General features: G+C 37.1%; 1 protein-coding gene, 1 long non-coding RNA gene and 1 pseudogene across 2 annotated transcripts in view; 1 reads left to right on the top strand and 2 right to left on the bottom strand.

Moving 5' to 3' along the window:
* Positions 1-16479, bottom strand: part of LOC125271350 — a 43083-nt pseudogene extending 26604 nt beyond the window's left edge.
* The window catches only part of LOC125271359 (complement C3-like), a 731185-nt gene that overhangs the window by 372917 nt on the left and 338308 nt on the right, over positions 1-19960 (top strand). The gene's annotated exons all lie outside the window — the stretch shown is intronic.
* On the bottom strand, positions 11669-15532 carry LOC125271391. Its single transcript, XR_007185583.1, has 6 exons — positions 14248-15532; positions 14041-14148; positions 13706-13767; positions 13171-13260; positions 12469-12584; positions 11669-12378 (listed from the first exon to the last, which is right to left on the bottom strand). It is a non-coding gene; the product is annotated as an uncharacterized LOC125271391 (long non-coding RNA).

The following is a 19960-nucleotide window of genomic DNA, read 5'->3' as shown; positions in this document are numbered from 1 at the left end:
ACTTTTTGAAACCTCTCGCGGCACGGATATGTAATACAAAAGAAACAGCTCTAGTTGATTATCAGTTTGAGTTAATAATAGGCGATCTGGCGCTAGAATGTGTTGTTTTTGAAATCATGTTGAGTGCTCGTTGTCGCTGCTATCAGAGGCGCTACAGTGTTCTCTTGGCGCTCGTGCACACTGAGCCAGCCAGCAGAGCCATGTGGGGCCCAAATGGGTTTGACCTGGGCTATCTAACTGGGACCCAGCCAGTTTTGCACCCAGTTTCCATGGAGGCCCCACATGGGTTAGCTCAGATGAACTGAACACTACTCAGTGTGCACAATACAGGCTGTTAAATGAAACACAGAAACATGCTGGAGTTAATGAGATAATTAGGTGATAACGAGCAGAATCACTGAAGGACAGAGAAACAACAAGAACTACGACTTCAGCCACAGCCTTCGATGAAATCAACTGAAGATAAAAGACATTAAATCTCTGAAGATCTGATTAAACATCTCCACAAACAGCTTTACCAGCTTCACTTATTACTAACCAGACTGACTTTATTTCTGACATTCATCTACAAAAGTTGTCATTGAGAATTACCAGAGGTTTAGATGTTGATGATTTGTTGAAAATAAGTTTGGTTTGATGTCACCGTGATCGAGGTCAGCGCTTACTTCAGTTAGGCAGTTTGACTCTTAACTATAATTTTTAATTTTTTCTCTGGCTGTTTGTTATGGCAAGAAAAACAAGAGACAATGTGGTCGGCTGCTAAATGATAAAAATATAGTCATCATTTAGAGGCTTAATTCATTGATCTAATGACTGAACTTTATATGAGCAAAATGTGATTAACTTTGTGCTGGATCTTTCCTTGAATTACAACAATAAAATTGTTTTAATCAGAAAATTTGAAAAACACATTGTTCACTAAACACTTCAAACCTCCTGCAAGATTCACTTACACAGACATCAAGAATCAGCGTATGAATCTCAACAATGGTGACATGCTTCATGGTGCAATGCATTCTGGGAGCCATGGATGAGTTTTGTATGAGGCACCCAGAATGCATTGCACCATTGCAGCATGTCACCATTGTTGAGAATCATACGCTGATTCTTGATGTCTGTGTGCGAGTAAAACTCACAGGAGCCCAAAATATGTAAATGGTGTGTTATAAATCGTTTGATGTTCTGATTAAATTCTATTATTCTCTTGCTGTAAAATCATAACAATAAAACAGAATTAATAACATACTACCCGTATAAACCTCCCACATAATATCAATGAGGTAAGCCAATATATGATGATTATATTCTTATCATCAATCAGCTTACAGCATCTGATTATATTTTCTTTTGCTGTTCTCGCCATAACAAACAGACACAGCTGTCAAGAGAAAAACTAATGTTAAAAAGTCAAGAGCCTGACTAAAGCACACACTGATCGCCACAATGGTAACATCAAATCAAACTATTACTTTCAAATAAGTAATCAACATCTAAGCCTCTTCTTAACTCTTAATACGAACTTCTGTAGATGTCTGACAGAAATAAAGTCAGTCTGGTTAGTAATAAGTGAAGCTAATGTTGTTTGTGGAGTTGTTTAATCAGATCTTGAGAGATGTAATGTATTTTATCTTCAGTTGATTTCATCCAAGGCTGTGGCTGGAAGTAGTTCTTGTGTTTCTCTTTCCTTCAGTGATTATGCTTGTTAACAGCAGGTGTTCTTCACTAATACAAAATCATTATTCAATCACTTAATTATCTCATTACCTCCAACACTGATTAAGTGTTACATTTAACAGCCTGTAGTGTGCACACTAAGCAGTGTTCATTTCATCTGGGCAAATCCATGTGGGGCCTACATGGAAACTGGGTGCAAAACTGGCTGGGTCCCAGTTAGATAGCCCAGGTCAAACCCATTTGGGCCCCACATGGCTCTGCTGGCTGGGTATTTGTTAGGTTGAAATCACAAAACAAAATAGCTACACATAAACATTTCCCTGCTCTTGATATACAATCACTGATGAACATCTTTGGTTTTAATGAGAAAAAAGAAATCATACATGGTTGGGTTAGAATCCAGAACCTCTTGCATGCTAAACGAAAATATTGCCACTAGTCCATCAGGACAATCTGTTATGAATTGCGGATCCTCATATTTCTTAACTAATATACATACTCTCGGGACTAATGGCATATTGTATTATAGCAGATGTGAGGAAAAAAAACTATCATATTAATTTACGCCACTGCAAACAGCATCCCGAGCTTCACTTATTACTAACCAGATTGACTTGATTTATGTTAGACATCAACAAAGGTTGTTATTGAAAATTAGCAGAGGTTTTAACTCTGTTTCATTTGAAGCCACCATAATGGTGAATAGCTGTTCCATTAGTTGGGCTCTTCTTAAAGTTTTTTTGTTTTTCTGACTGCTGTGACAGTGTGTTTGTTAAACACATTTGCAGTAGTAATGAAAGTTAAACAAAATAACTTCAGGTGATGATGGCTGTCTGTTGATTGTTTTGTGTGCATCATGAAATGGACCATCATTGGAATCTAACAACTGTGTTGTGCTATTGATTCATCTACGTTATAAACCCTGTGTTACTTCAGCATGAATTCTTTTAAATAAAAACATTCTGCAAAAAACGGTCATTTTCTGGCAGCTGGGGCACCCGAAAATACCGTTAAATAACGGAAAATAAATGTATTATTAAATATTTTAAAATAACGGTTATTTTACATTATTTTCTGGCGCCCCTGCTGCCAGAAAATTACGGTTTTTTTACGGGATTTTTTTTTTATAGTGCAGCTGTTACAGAAACATTTTTACAATAAATATTCTGATTTAACCTTGAACTTTGAAGTATTAGAAAGACTAGATTGAGCTTCGATATTTGACCACTATTTGCAATGCCACTAATAATTCTGAATCTTGGATAGGAATGCAAAATCAGTCGGTAGTTTTTAATATTTTGAATAGAATGAGACCTGGAATATAATAGACCAGAAAGGGGAAAAGCCCTCCATCTTCCCTTACAAATCACACCCTGGTTGAATCATAAGTGCAGTTTCTCACCCAGTGATCTCCGTCTTCTTTTTGAAAGGGAGGGACACTCCGGCACTAGAGGAAAGTTCATTAGAAAGAAATCAGCATATGACACTAATGTGTGAGGGGGAAATTCACTACAATTCAGCTTGGTGCAGTGCTATTCCAGCACCGATCATACCAACTTAGAACTGAAAAAAAAATTGCAAATATAGATCAATACTTGTTCTGGTGTTTGTTCCTCCTGCAGTGCTGGACTCAAACATCAGACCTGCATCACTGAAAACCCCCATACTGTCCCTTCCACCTCCTGCCGTACAGCCGATGTCATGTTTCTCTATTCTGTCCCAGATCTAGAGGAGCAAAAAGACACCAATTGTTTTTGTTTTATGCCAGAAACATCTGACATCTGAAGAAGGTCCTTCACCTTCATCTGAGTGAGTCTGTTCTTGTTAAGGACATGCACAGCCTTGTCCACTGCCACGAGCCCAACTCGAGCTCCAGGATCTCCAGTTATCTGCAGCTTGACCTCATCTCCCGGGCCATAGTCGCTTTTCTTCACCTGAAGCTTAAGCTGTCATTAAAACGAGAGATGATGTGTCAGAAAATGTGTCAGACTCAGTTGATTGGCACATCAGCCATTTCTTGTGATAGTTGACCCACCGTTCCCATGCACGTGTCCTTCACGTCGACCCAGACTGAATCAGAAACCACCTCAGACAAGCCCACATGGTAATAAGCCACGAAGCGGAAGGACGGCACCATGTCTTTGGTTACAGGTAGAGACAGAGCCACTAGAGATTGTCCTCTCCTCTTAAATCTGTCTGCTTGAACGATCTGACCTTTACTCAAGATCTGAAAATGAGGCAGACGAGTTAACAGTATTTATGACATTGATACAGTTTCAAATACAAGCTGTGCTAGTTAATATAATATTGGCATAATAACATAATACATATACAGTGCAGCTGAATAAGAAATAACCGTAACCTTTACCATGTAGGTGAAATCTTGATCTCTGACTCCCGGACTACATCCAATATACAGATTTAATGTCATTTGATCACCGATCTGAAGCTCTTCTGTATCAATGCGGATGTGCAGGTAGTTCTTAGAGTCGCCTTTGGGAACATAAGCCTGAGCCGTCATCCTCTTCACTGCCTGCTGTCCATCGCTTAATTGTGGATCTTTAGTCTTTGCCTGTAAAGAATAAATACAGTTTTCTAATGTGCTGCGTACAATATACTCCACTGCTTGTTCAACATCTGCTAACTGATCTACTTTCCAATAGTTCACCAGTGAAACTGACTGAACATTAGTTGAGTTGGTCCCACTTTATATTAAGTGGCCTTAACTACTATGTACTTACATTTAAATTAATCATTTGATACAATGCACTTATTGTGTACATACATGTTTTTACATTGTACTTATATTTGGAAAAACACCTGCATGTAATTACATCTGTAATTAATTTCTGTAATTACATTTATAATTACACCCATCCCTTATACCTTACCCCTACCCTTAAACCTACCCATACCACCAAACCTTACCTGTATCCCAATTCAATAGCAGAAAATGTGTTTTGCAATTCAATATGAACCCAATAAGTACATTGTACTTATTTTTTGATGTAAGTACATTGTAGTTAAGGCCACTTAATATAAAGTGGAACCGTTAAGTTTGCAGGTCTTACAGTGATCTCCAATGTGGAAGATCCTTCTGCAGTGTTGACAATAAGCTTCACAATGCCATTGGCTCTTGTTTGACCTCTGACCACTCCAGGATTGACCTCCACTTTCACATTTTCAGCAGGTGTCTGGTCAGGATTTGTTACATAGACCTGTTATAGAGACCAAAAAAAAAAAAAAGTATTTACCCGCATATATATATATATATATATACACAGCACTACTTGCTAGTCAATGTTTTATACCGAGACAGTGAAGGACATTCCAGGTTTGAAGAATTGTGGTGTTTTTTTGAAGTGGATGGTGTACGGTGACGTCACAATCTGAATGCCTCTCCTTTCTGCTTCCACCATTTCACTGCCTGAAACACACACAAACACACACACACACACACACATGATCAGCCTATCATATACACTCACACATATGCATGTAAATGTGTATATAGATTTAGTCTTACTACTCTCTGTTAAAACACTGACTGAAACATAGATTGATCGTCCAACCAGCTGGTTAATGTTTGGAAAGGTCTTAGTGATCATCTCCCTGGTCAGTTCTGCAGTACCTTCTCCTTTCATTATCTGTTCATATATGAGAAAGACATTAACATCAGTCTACAAGACGCAGTAAAAAGCTTTTTAATGTTTTAGGTGAAGAGAAATTAGATTGATCACAACTTGTAAACTGTTTAATTTCTCTCACCTGAACTCTTTGAAGAGATGCAGGAATACTTGTTTTCTTCTCATCGTCCATCACACCAAACATCACAAATGCATTTCCTTCTACCTCCTGTCCAAACAGGTACCTATAAAAACACATACAAACTGAATGGTGACGACGACTGTCCCTGATCCACATCTGCGTTCATTACATTAAAAAAAAGCATTTTGAATGTTTGTCTAATTACCTCTTTTTCGACAGTCATACAGGTTTTGAATGACATGAGGGTGTGTAATTTTCATTTTTTGGACTATTTTGAACTATTAAGGAGCTTTTTTTTTTCTGTTGTGACAGAATTGACTTTTGCTGGTGTAATCCAGAGGTTTTCAAAGTCAAAGAGTGGCAAATTAAACATGCTACAGTAGTTATTATTCAAGAGCAATGAGTGATATTTTTTCCCTTTAAAGATGATTGGATAAATTGATTTTTTTTTTTTTAAATCAAGATCACAATTCGCCTTTGATTCTGAATAGAAAACAAAGTTTGAAATAATAATAATAATTAGAACAATAATATTAGAAAAAGTGAATTAATGATTCAAAGACTCACTCAGAAAGATTTCTCTTGGATGAATCAGAAATAATCTTTTGAAATAATGATTCAATGAGAAATAATTTCCCTCTAAAAAATAGTGGATTACTTAGTAAATATACATCTGTGAAATTTAATATTTTGGCTTTCATCAATATTTATGTTTGTCTTTCAACAGAAAAAATATTAACAAAATCAAAAATTTAACACAGAATAACGTTACTGTTATTGTTTAATGCATCGTTGGCTATTTTTAGCCAAGCTTAATAAGTGATGAAAATGTTTACCATTATCTTTAGTCAACTAATGCAGTTAGCTAATGTTACACAATACAACGTTACTGTAACGTGTTACTAATTGCATTTTTCAGCTGAATAGATGGCTAAACACTTAATGTAAACTGCTGCTTTCCTAACTATAGCCTACAGAACATTTAGAAATAATTTAGAATAATTTCGTGTGAATAAAATTTTCTCCATTAAACGCATACCAAAACACTAAGTAGATAGCTGCTATATATTTAAACAATGACAGAGCCACAATTATGTTAGCTCAAATTATGTTACATCATACCTAAACAGTTAACAAAGAAATACATATAATTTAATATTAATTTATTAATTTATTTAATATTTAATTTAATTTAATACACTCTTAAAACAGATGTGTTAAAAACGATGACTTAACACACGGGTGTTAAAAACAACACAACCTGTGTTATATCTTAACACATCCGTGTGTCTAGTTAAGGACAACACATGTTGTGTTACTTTTTTTAACTCAACCAGTGTGTTATTCTTCTTAACACAGGCAGTGTTAAAATATTTAACACACTAATGTGTCATAAATCACACAATGTGTGTCATAGATGTGCTATTTTTGACCAGTTAAAATGAATGCAATACACACTCTTAGAAAGGATGTGTTAAAACTGACTCAAACTGTGTTCAATTCTTACACATCAGTGGGTGAGTTTAGGGACGACACTTGTGTTAATTCTGACACATTCACTGAGTCAATGATTTTAACACAGTAAATGTGTCAGGAAGGTGATCTGCTGTTAACAAGCAGAATCAAAGGAGAAAATCACATTTTTAAGCCACCATCGTGGAGATGAGTGTTTGCTTTAGTTGGGCTCTTGAACCTTGACTTTTTAATTATTAGATTTTGTTTGATCAGTTGTAACAGATAGTCAAGCAAAGAGAACCGATGATCAGGTGGTGGTTATGTTTTCACATAATCATTATTTGACCTGAACTCATTTAGAGCCCAATCTTAGTTAGCCCAATAGTTAGATTTACATTATTGATTACAGCAGCACTGTGATTCTACAGCAGAAGATCAGCTTAATCAAAATAATCCAAAGGATTTCCCAAAAGTTGTTCTGATTTAAAAAAAAAAAAAGCTCTTTCATTTAGAGACACAGACATCAAGAATCAGCCTGTGAATCTCAACAGTGGTGAGAATAATAAAGTATGTTGCAGTGCATTCTGGGAGCCACCAATCAAAATTCAACCATGGCTCCCATCATGCATTGCTGCATGAATAAATTATGAGCTTAATTGTCTTAGTAATTTCCTTTATTCTCACTATTTTTTTTTCTTTCTCTGTGTTATGTGACTTTTTAGGAGCTTCTTTAATGTTTCTAAAATCAGAATATGTTGCTTGTCACCACTGTTGAGATTCACAGGCTGATTCTTGATGTCTGTGTGTGCCTAAAAGCAAGGTTTTTTTTTTTTTTGATCAGAACATTTTTTTAAGAAACACCTTTGAACTATGTAGAAAAAGCTGATTTTCTGCTATAATCAATAATGTAAATCTAGCTCAGAGATTGGGCTCTAAATGAGTTCAAGACAAATAATGATTATGTGAAAACATAACAAACACAACCTGATCATTTTTTTCTCTTTGCTTGTTTGGCTGTTATAACTCAGCTACAACAGCCCAAGCAAAATCTAATGTTAAAAAGTCAAGGGTCAAGAGCCCAACTAAAGCAAACACTCATCTCCATGATGGTAACTTAAAATTGTGAATTTCTCCTTTGATTCTGCTTGTTAACAGCAGATCACCTTCCTGACACATTTAATGTGTTAAAATCATAACACAATGAATGTGTCAAAATGAACACAAGTCATCCACCGATGAAGAAAGAGGCACAAACTTGCTTAACGGCTTGTGGAGTGACGTAGCAGCAATGTGATTGGATGATAGTTAACACATGTTGTGTTGGACACAGTGTTGTTTCTCTCTCTCTCTCTCTCTCTCTCTCTCTCTGCACATGATCAACTTAAATTGACACAAAAATGTGTTAAAATAGTCATAACACAAAAAATGTGTTATTAATTAACACATCCTTTTTGAGAGTGTAGTAAAAAAACAACAACAAAAAAACATTATTCACAAAAAATTTTCTGCATTTCAAAGAGTTGCTAGTTGATATCCAGCCCTATCACTTCACTGCTGTAATCCAGGCATCTTGTCTTTAATTTCCCAGTGTAGGTTAAGGTGCGTTCACGCGGCCTTGTAATTCCTGTAGTTACGAGATTCTAGCTTGTAAAAAGCGTTCACATCCTCGTAGAGCTCGTAATTACAGCTTGTAAGCTGGGAATTTTCTGAGAGCTCCCACATGTACCACGTGGCCGCTGTACCACCTGACTGCTGTAGATTCATTTAGGTGTTGATAGTGGTGTCATGGAAATGCATAATTCCCAGTCCAAGGACCAAAAGGACGCTCAGAATATAACGTCACGTGTTGTCATCTCAAGATTCTGGTAAATACGAGGTGACGTGAACGCAGCACAAGTTCCTGGCCTGGGGGAGCATCTAACCAGTGAGCAACATGGACCTCTTTTGATATTTGACATTTTTAATAGCAGAAATAAATTATTGCAATCCAACTGTGCATCAAGTGCCTTCTGCCGATGTTTTGAATGCGCTCAACAACTAAACCGGAAGCGTCCAAGGAACAAAGATGTCACTTCCTTTGTTTGATAGTGTGTCAGCTTTGATAGTAAGTGTAAGAGTAAAGTTTGAAATATGTCTCAAAAGGCCTCTCATACTTCATTACCAATGCACACACTTCTTGTTACCCAGGTGCTCTAATTATAATATGTCACAGCGCCACTCAGTGGACAACAAAAATGTTACAATACTATAAATGGCTCCTACAAAACCATTTAAATGTTAAGCATAATTTATTAATGATTTGAAGTGTAACCACATATTTTGTAGAGCAAATCTATTGAGAAGGGACTGACAGAACTGAAACAATATTCAAACTACCAGTAAAATAGATAATAACAACAATTCAAAAAATGGACCTTTTGAGACTAGATAAATGTCTTTGTTACTTTGAATGTTACTATTATATTATCTCAAACTCTCATGAAAAGTTTTGGTTGCTCACTGTACATTATTTTGTAGTTTACATACAAATCTGTTTTAAATCAGTGTGTTCACACATTAATTTCCAATTCAGTGAAGCAGAACATATGTTGTCTTACTTGGCTTCAATGTCGACAGTCAGACTCCGATCATCCACATAGAAGAACGACCTACTGGGTTTTAATTTCACTTCCAATGTTGAAGGCACTATAAACCAAACCAGACAAAAGACACACAAATAAATAAATAAATTATTTTAGTTTATCATATTTACACAACATACAGTTTGTTGACACACATCTCACCATATTCTTTGACCTCAAAGTCTGCGGTAAACGTCTTCTGAGGAGTGTTTGTGTACCGAGTGACCACCTTCCACATCCCAGGACTGAAACAAAAACATTTGAACAAATTATAAAGAAGCATCATACAAACATTAAATCAATATTATAACACAGATCTATGAGTATTAGCTGTGTTGTGTGTAGATAGTTATTATCCTGAGGATGACATCATGAATCATTAAATCCAGTTCACTCAGGTTGAGCAGGTTCAGTCGTCACAGTGTTTCACACACCTGGAAACCTCAGGAATGGCGTAGTATCCAGACTTCATCCCTTTCACTGGATATATCTTCTCTGATGAAAGTATGATGCCTTGTGGATTCTTAAGAAACACAGAAATCAGCATTAACACTGTGAGATCAACAGTCGTACATGTGTGTTCTTGTATACATGGTTTATGAGGACACAAATGTGTATAATGACATGGATATTACAATGTAATAAATGGCTTAAAACATACTAAACAGTGTTTTTTTTTTTTTTAATTAAAAAATGCAGAGTTTCCTGTGATGGGTAGGTTTAGGGGTACACTCTCAAAAAGAATGTGTTAATTAATAACACATTTTTGTGTCAATATAAGTTGATCATGTGCAGAGAGAGAGAGAGAGAGAGAGAGAGAGAGAAACAACACTGTGTCCAACACAACATGTGTTAACTATCATCCAGTCACATTGCTGCTACGTCACTCCGCAAGCCGTTAAGCAAGTTTGTGCCTCTTTCTTCATTGGTGGATGACTTAACACACGGGTGTTAAAAACAACACAACCTGTGTTATATCTTAACACACCCGTGTGTCTAGTTAAGGACAACACATTTTGCTTAACGGCTTGCGGAGTGACGTAGCAGCAATGTGATTGGATGATAGTTAACACATGTTGTGTTGGACACAGTGTTGTTTCTCTCTCTCTCTCTCTCTCTCTCTCTCACAAATTAGTGTGTTAAATATTTTATGCCTGTATTAAAGGTGCTAAAGAGGATCTTTTCATCGACTGAGAAACCAAAGACTGCTACTGAGTTTTTGAAATGAGTGCATGCGTAAGAACAACCCCCTCCTTCGAAGGAACGCCTCCCAAAACTCGTAAACACTCGTATTGGAACACGAGTGTTTACCACCGGCATTCGCTGTGTTGTGTTAGTGGATTCATTATGTCGGACTCACCGCAGGTAACTCATAATCTGCAGTTGTTACTCCTGACAAAAACATTGCATGCAGCGCCTGTGGAGTGTGGAAAGTTACTGGAGCGCGCAGCCGCGCTCGTCTCTCACAAGGAACGTCACGGTAGTGATTGACAAGCCAGAGGGCCAATCGTTTACGCGATGATCGCGTAAACGATTGGCTGATGTTTTTAAGGCCCTACCTCGTGCACAGATGATGTATATTAATATTATTACTTTCAGTGCACCTAATAAATAGTCTTTTATCAGTTAGTAAAGACAGTTTCAACACTCTCAGAAATAAAGGTACAGAAAAGACCAAAAAAAGGTACAAATGCTCGTCGCTGGGGCAGTACCCCCAAGGGGAACAAACTTGTACCATATTAATGGGTACAAAGAAGTACCCCTACAGTTTGTGCCTTTTAGGTACAAATATGTACCTTTGAGGGTACAAATGGCTCATCGCTGGGGTGGTACCCCCGAGGTACAGCAATGGTACCCTTTTATATTGTACCTTTTGAGAGACAATTTGGTACCTTAGCAATACATTTGTACCTTAATCCACTGGTACAAAAATGTACCCCATTAGATGGTACCAATTTGTTCTCGTTAGGGGTACCACCCCAGCGACGATGCCATTGTACCTATAAAGTGGCAAAAATGTCCTTGATAAATAGAAAAGAATGAGAGCAAAAGAAAGCAATATTTTGTTTTCCCACAATCAATGATTTAAAAGAAGTTAAACTGTACAAATTAAAATACTGGAAAGAGAATAACGACCGCACACCACAATCTTCGTTTGCAATAAACTTTAATAAACAAAGTTTTTCACATTTAAACAACTTTAATAGAGAATCACTTTATGAATGCATTACTTACTGCAGTGTAAGAACATAACATAAGATAACATAACGCTTTATATTGACTAAAAGCTACTGTGAGTGTTCATTGTATGCTTAAAGGATTAGTTCACCCCAAAAAGAAAATTTCCTAATAATTTACTCACCCAATGCCATCCAAGATATCCATGTCTTTCTTTCCTCAGTGGGAGAGAAATTTTGTTTTTTGAGGAAAACATTTCTGGATTTTTCTTCTAACAATGGAGTTCATTGGTTACCATTGTTTTTAAGTCCAAATCAATGCAGTTTTAAAAGTCTTTGAAGTGTTTAAACGGGCTGTACGCAATCACAGCTGAAGAAGAGGTTGTTTTCTAGCGAAACGATGTCAGTTTTAAAAAGAAGAGAATGTGGTGTTTCAATATTAGATGCTCCAGTCTTAGAAAGAAAAGACCAAACTAATCTGTGGTGGACAGGACAAGTTTCACACCTAGAATATATTGTCCACAGCACATCAGGCCCTCATCCACAGGAATGGTTACTCTGTCAATCCTCGTAATGATGTACTGTCATGTTGTGCTCTTCAAACTTCCAATGTAGATCGGCTGTGGTCTGGTCTTTGATGCGGTCTCAAAACTGCTGCAGAGGGATGCAATAGTGGCTCCACGCTAAGAGTTAAGGGAAAAAATAAATACATTTTAGGAGTTTATAATGCATCAAGACATCATTACAAAAATAACGGTCCATGTAAAACTTACCGGTACAAAATTAAATTGAAAGAAATGAAGATTTCAGATTTAACATTGCATCGACTTCCAGGCAACGGTGGCAGAAGATATGCAAGAACAACCATCATTGTGTAGCACTTTTTAATCTGAAAATTAATGAAAACAGATTAGAGATGCAACAAATGTTTAAGTGTAGGATTAAGAGTAGGGCTGCACGATTAATCGCATGCGATTGTCACGCGCATTTCGTGATGGCGATTTAGCGGTAATCAGGGAACCGGTTTTACTGACGAAATGCGCGTGACAATCGCATGCAATTAATCGTGCAGCCCTAATTAAGAGCAGCCTATGGGCCTAGGGTTGTTGTGATAACCACAATATTACAATACTGACAAGCCAGCCACAGAGGATGGCAACCATGAAGTTTATTTTATTTATTTTTTTAAGACTAAACTGTCCACATTTTACACTCAATGCATGTGTTTTTAAGGTTAAATAAGTTAGTAAGGGTGAAGAGGTTTTTTTTTTTCATTAAGACTTGAATGTGTACCATTACCATTATTATGTATTTACAGCAGCTCCATAGATTTGCACTAAAGAAACCTAAACAGTCAGAGATCAACATGTGCAATTACCTGCATCTGTCCTCCTTCACGTCAAGTCATATTAATGAATATTTGTTATGATAAATTAAACAAGAGATGTGCGTGTAAGTAAAGACTTCACACTTACATAGTATCTGCTTGGTCTTCCATCCCCTCTAAAAGAGAAAATTACTCCTTTCCAGGGTAGAATCAGCTTTCAACTCCTCAGTCTTTCCATCTGTTATTTATCCAAAAGAGGAAACATTTTCAAAATATATCAGTATCAGCAAATATATCAACTTTTGCATTGTCTATTAAAATATCTTAAAGGGATATTACACCAAAAAATTAAAATGTTATTGTTACTCCCCCTCATGTTCCAAACCTGCATGAGTTTCTTTCTTCTGCTGAACATAAAAGATATTTTTAAAGAATGCTGGTAACCAGACAGTTGACGGTAGCCTGTGACTTACATAGTTGGGAAAAAAATATATAAAAATACTATAAGTCAATGGATAGCATCAAGTGTCCTGTTACCAACATTCTTCAGAACGTCTTCTTGTGTGTTCAACAGAAGAAACTCAGACAGGTTTGTAACAGTATGAGGGTGAGTAGAATTATTTTTTTTATAACTTTATGTAAAAGAAGAAAATAAGTAAAGACTGAAATGCAATGAGACCTACACACACAGCATATCTGAGCAGCAAGCCATTGTGGGAGTCCCCTTAGATGTTCATCTTCACTGCTGATTAAATCAAAGAACAAAAAATTTAAGAACAAAGTATTGATCTCAACAAAATACATTAATTTCTAATATCTATCAAACAGTCAGATGATGTTGTAAGCTGCATGTTAATAAGTTATATCATGAGAAATTTAGAGGCCAGCTGACAACAACCAAGGCATAAGATAGATTGACAGACAGAACATAGATTGCAAATTATATTGCCTAAAAAAGTCATCTAAAATATCCTCACATTAAAAATACATTTACTATACAAAAAACAAAATACGTTACCTGGATTTGACGGCACTCTCCAGCATTTGTGGTAGGGCTCCTGTGCTTGACGTGAAATCGGTCAAACCTTCATCTCCGTCAACATCGAATCAAATTCTTGACAACGTCCTTGAAGAAAATTCATACCGTAGAAAGTAATGCGATGAGAACAGACAACATTTCACTCGGTCAACCGCAAAACACATCACAGGAGCACTTTGAACGTACCTGATGCAGCAAAGCAAACGCTCCACGTTAAATCCTTCACTTATAATGCACTCTTTTAGTTGTTTATAATGATCTGGTGTGCTGGGCAGCTTGTCGTGCGCTCTGCCTGGCTAACACTTCACTAACGCTACACTGCTCGACGTACGTCGCCACTCTCCAACTAACGTTAATTAACAACATATTTGTTAGCTAACTATTTCTATGATCGTTTTTTTCAGCACTACGCATTTTAACAAGTATTATCTACCGTAACTTACGGAACGGTCCAAAGCATCGCGATTCCCCTCAAACCAGGCCGGAGTGAAAAGAGCGCGATCCGCCGCAGTTTGAAAAGACGAGAGGCGTGACGTGATTGGCCGACAAAAAACAGCCGTTAACATTGTAATAAATTGAAATATATATAATGTATATTTATTTTTATAAATGATTATTCATTATTTATAGAGCTTTTTATGTGCTACCATATGAAATATATGTATTGTTTTTATTTTCATAAACACAAACTGCCCGCCCAGGAGATAACACATTTATTGTGTCAATCTGTCCAAGGCATACCACATTTACAAATTATGACAAAGGCTCTATCAGTCTTAGAAAAGGCACGCATAAGTAGCTGCTACCCCAGAGGATTGTGTACCCTGTAACTTGAAAAGTACTTCTTAGTACCCCACAGGAAGTGTACCCTTTGACTTGAATAAGGTACTTTTTTGTACCCTACAGGATGTGTACCCAAAAGGTACTTCTAAGTACCCCATGGGAACACGATAGGACCTTTAATGGTACATTTGTGAATGTTGTACCTTAACTATTACTTTATATGACAATGTACCTTTTCAAAGGGTACATATATGTACCTTTCACCATGCATATTTCATTGTGTACCCCTTTTCTTTGGAAAAGTACTTTTTGGTACTCAGCTGGATACATGTTTGTTCCTTTGCTGGCACATTTGTGAAATTTGTACCTTAAAGTACTTAATTGTACCCTCACTGTACCTTTATTTCTGAGAGTGAAGTAATATTGCAAAAATGTATAAAACAAAACATCCTCTTTAGCACCTTTAAGAAAAAATAACATACTGGTTGAGTTAAAAGTAACACAAAATGTGTTGTCCTTAACTAGACACACAGGTGTGTTAAAATATAACATAGGTTGTGTTGTTTTTAACACATCTGTTTTAAGAGTGTAGTGTTAGTGGAGGAGAGAATATACAGTTTGTATAGTATAAAAACCATGACGTCTAAGGAGAGTCCCCGTAAACCACATGTAATAGTGTGCTCTATTATAAATGTGTACCATGATTTCCACCATTACTCCAGTCTGACTGTGTGGTTTCATGTTGGGCGTCAGAGAGAAAATCCTGTAACGAACTGCAAAAGAAATCAAAGTGAAAACTGCTACATGAGTTCTGATGTTTTCCCTCAGATTCAAACCCTGATACATGCAGCACTGATAGCAGTTTAATAATAAACAGGATTATGTCATGCTGATAACATGTTGTTTAAAATTCACATTGTGTGTTATATATTTCCATGTTTTCACTGAATCTTACCTGTGCTAGCAGGCGTGTAGATGGGCTTGTCTGTCTGTACAAATATATATCCAGACTGGAATGAGACCATGACCACTTTCTCCATATTTTTGGATGGAAATTGAGCTTGAAGATTCACATACTGCTTCTCCAGAGGATCATCAGAGAAGAAGTTCTGATCATCAGGGATCTGAATAACAGATAATCAGTCAATCTGAATGATAGCTGATAACAGAATAATGAGAATGAGATATAACTGTCTATGGAGCTCTCACCTTTATATCTGTAAGGATCTGGTAATTGTTGTCTGCCGTCAGTGTCACTGTTTTGGACAGTATCATCTTGTCTTTTTTTGGAAACTTCGTTACCATGATCTTTACATCAAAAGCTCCTCCAGAGTAATCCTGAGCCTCCACAAACACGTTCTCTGAGGAACCCACTCTCAGCAAATTAGGAGCAGACAGAACAAACCTGAGGAGATCAAATCAGATCAAAAACAGATCTATTAGAAACTCTATGAGCAGACGGTGTGTTTAATACTCACAGCGGGTCACACAGTGTGAGGAGGGGTGAGGAGAGAAGAACAACAGTCAGCCACAGCAGCTTCACGTCCATCCTGTCTGTCTGTGTGTCTCTTCCTGTGAGCGTCTGTGAACCTGCAGCAGCTCAGATTTATACCCGCCTCCGTGACCCTCAGAGTCCAAACTGCTATTTCTCTTTGTTTGCTTTTTTTGTTTGCATTTTGTTTTACTGGAAATCACACAAGTAATCACAGACTTAACTCAAGTTCACCCATGTAGAATTTAAGAGTATAGGAATAGCTATGTTAAAATAATTAAATTTAATATAAATAAATAAATTAAATTTAATTAAAAATAATTTTTTTACATGGAGACTTTGATTTCTCCAAGGAACTGAACTCATTTAACATAAACATTCAGAATTAAAAAATAATAGTTCAGATTTGTGGACTATACTTTGTTTAGTGACTCCTCCTGTAAGCTTGTCATTGTTACTCCAGCAAATGGTGATCATTTCATGATCAGCAGGCTTGAAACCACATTTAGATGTCTATCATGACTGTGGAAACTGTAAAGAACACTTTTGTTGTTGTCAGGCAAATTGAGTGCAGATTTCCTGTAAATGACCAGCAAAAAACAGTTAGTGCAACCTTTGGTAAATTGGCAGCTGCTCTGTTGATCTTTTAAGGGTCATGATTTTTTTTTTTATTTTTTTTTTTATTTTCCAGTGAGCAGCAGTTCTAGCAGGCGGGCGTCATAATTCTCATGAAAACATAGATGGGGACAATCCTAATTTTGAGACATCCTGCTCAGAATGAGATTCTTAGTGTTTTCTCTTCTGTTGTCTCTCAACCACAAGGGGGTGCATTACCTTTCAAAAACGGCAATTTATTATGGTCCCGCCCCCCACTTGAATGATAGGGTAAAGGTTTGGTGGTTCTCTGCAGTGGGTTCTTATGGCGGGCCGGAAGGTCCAAAAATATGGCTACCGACTTGTCGCGGGAATTCACTATACAATTGCCAGTAGCCACTGAGTTTACCACTGATAGGCCGGCGGTGCATCTGTATACACACTCTCCTCACGCAGCGAACGACTCACTTTCCTCACGCAGCTGACCACTGACTCTCCTCAGCCGGCGACTCACTTTCCTCACGCAGCCGGCGAATCACTTTCCTCACGCAGCCGGCGACTCACTTTCCTCACGCAGCTGACCACTGACTCTCCTCAGCCGGCGAATCACTTTCCTCACGCAGCCGGCGACTCACTTTCCTCACGCAGCGGACGAATCACTTTCCTCACGCAGCCGGCGAGTCACTTTCCGCAGCCGGCGACTCACTTTCCTCACGCAGCATTAACTCTCCTCACGTTTCTTTTCAAATACTGTGATGGTGCAATAACTAACTACATCTAGTAAAATTTATCATTTTTGTGTTGTAAATGTAATTTATTCTGAAGCAATATTCCCATCAGTGTTCTGTAAACTGTTACTGTTAAGATGTAAACTGTTAATCATCAGATTTGTATATGCCCCCTTAAAGGGATAGGTCAATCAAAAATAAAAATTCTGTCATCACTGTTGAACTAAAAATATATTTTGAATGTCAGTAAACAAACAGCTGACTGTAGCTAGTGACTTTCATAGTAGGAAAAAAAAAATATGGAAGTCACTGGCTACCATCAACTGGTTACTGACATCCTTCAAAATATCATCCTTTTTCTTTCTTCTGTTGAACTAAACTCATATAGGTTTGGAACAAACTAGAGTGTAAGTCAATGATGACAGAATTATCATTTAGGTTTAACTGTCCCTTGAAATTGATTGTCATGGCATTTTTTTTTATTTTTTTTTTACCTTTATAAAAAGGTAATTTTCCCCTAACCTTGGCTATCAATCTCATGTTAATTAGAATAACTCACTCTAGGGCTTTTATTATTTTTTCCACGGCAGAGGAAACAGAATCTGCATCAGAAGTGGCATTTAGATGCATGTATAAAATTGAATATGAATGTGCAAAACAAGCATGAAAAAGACTGTTTTCAATGCAATTTCAAAATTGCATTGTTTTTGTAACCATCACATTAGACTCAGTGAAACAGTCACTGTTTAGGGGCCCAAGCAGTATAGCTGTTGGTGCCTTGTTTAAAATGTTATTTGTAGTGAATGCTCTTTTGAATGGTGTTATCAAATAAGGAATCTGTTGTAAGCTGATTAAAAAAAAAAAAAACAAACAAAAAAAAAAACATGAAAGTAACGTATACCATAAACTAATGTGATGGTTACAAAAACAATGCAATTTTGAAATGTCAAAAATCTGCAGAACCAGTGTTTAAGCATGACAGCTGCAAATCAAAAATTTATCTTTAGTTAAAGTTATATATTTTATCAACATCTGAACTTTGCAAAAAGGGAAATGTCACTTTTTCAGAATATATTAAAGATAATTTGTAAAATCCACAAAAGCTTTATAGATCTTTATTGTAAAGTTGTTACACGTTTTTCATGCTTGTTTTGCACATTCATATTCAATTTTATACATGCATCTAAATGCCACTTCTGATGCAGATTCTGTTTCCTCTGCCGTGGAAAAAATAACGGTAAAAGCCCTACAGTGAGTTATTCTAATTAACATGAGATTGATAGCCAAGGTTAGGGGAAAAGTACCTTTTTATAAAGGTAAAAAAAAAAAAAATGCCATGACAATCAATTTCAAGGGATCGTTAAACCTGTGATAATTGATGATAATAATGATAATGATAATTCTGTCATCATTGACTTACACTCTCCAAACCTATATGAGTTTAGTTCAACAGAAGAAAGAAAAAGGATGATATTTTGAAGGATGTCAGTAACCAGTTGATGGTAGCCAGTGACTTCCATATTTTTTTTTTCCTACTATGAAAGTCACTAGCTACAGTCAGCTGTTTGTTTACTGACATTCAAAATATATTTTTAGTTCAACAGTGATGACAGAATTTTTATTTTTGATTGACCTATCCCTTTAAGGGGGCATATACAAATCTGATGATTAACAGTTTACATCTTAACAGTAACAGTTTACAGAACACTGATGGGAATATTGCTTCAGAATAAATTACATTTACAACACAAAAATGATAAATTTTACTAGATGTAGTTAGTTATTGCACCATCACAGTATTTGAAAAGAAACGTGAGGAGAGTTAATGCTGCGTGAGGAAAGTGAGTCGCCGGCTGCGGAAAGTGACTCGCCGGCTGCGTGAGGAAAGTGATTCGTCCGCTGCGTGAGGAAAGTGAGTCGCCGGCTGCGTGAGGAAAGTGATTCGCCGGCTGAGGAGAGTCAGTGGTCAGCTGCGTGAGGAAAGTGAGTCGCCGGCTGCGTGAGGAAAGTGATTCGCCGGCTGCGTGAGGAAAGTGAGTCGCCGGCTGAGGAGAGTCAGTGGTCAGCTGCGTGAGGAAAGTGAGTCGTTCGCTGCGTGAGGAGAGTGTGTATACAGATGCACCGCCGGCCTATCAGTGGTAAACTCAGTGGCTACTGGCAATTGTATAGTGAATTCCCGCGACAAGTCGGTAGCCATATTTTTGGACCTTCCGGCCCGCCATAGGTTCTAGTCTCAGAAACCCTCATTAGATTAACTGCTTGTTAAAAGTTTGTTGCTTCAGTTGTTGTGTTGATCAGATGC

The sequence above is a fragment of the Megalobrama amblycephala genome, linkage group LG7 (assembly GCF_018812025.1).
Source record: "Megalobrama amblycephala isolate DHTTF-2021 linkage group LG7, ASM1881202v1, whole genome shotgun sequence".
In the NCBI taxonomy this organism is placed as follows: Eukaryota; Metazoa; Chordata; class Actinopteri; order Cypriniformes; family Xenocyprididae; genus Megalobrama; species Megalobrama amblycephala.
Note: the sequence above shows the minus strand (reverse complement) of the source record. Positions and strands in the feature narration are given on the sequence as shown.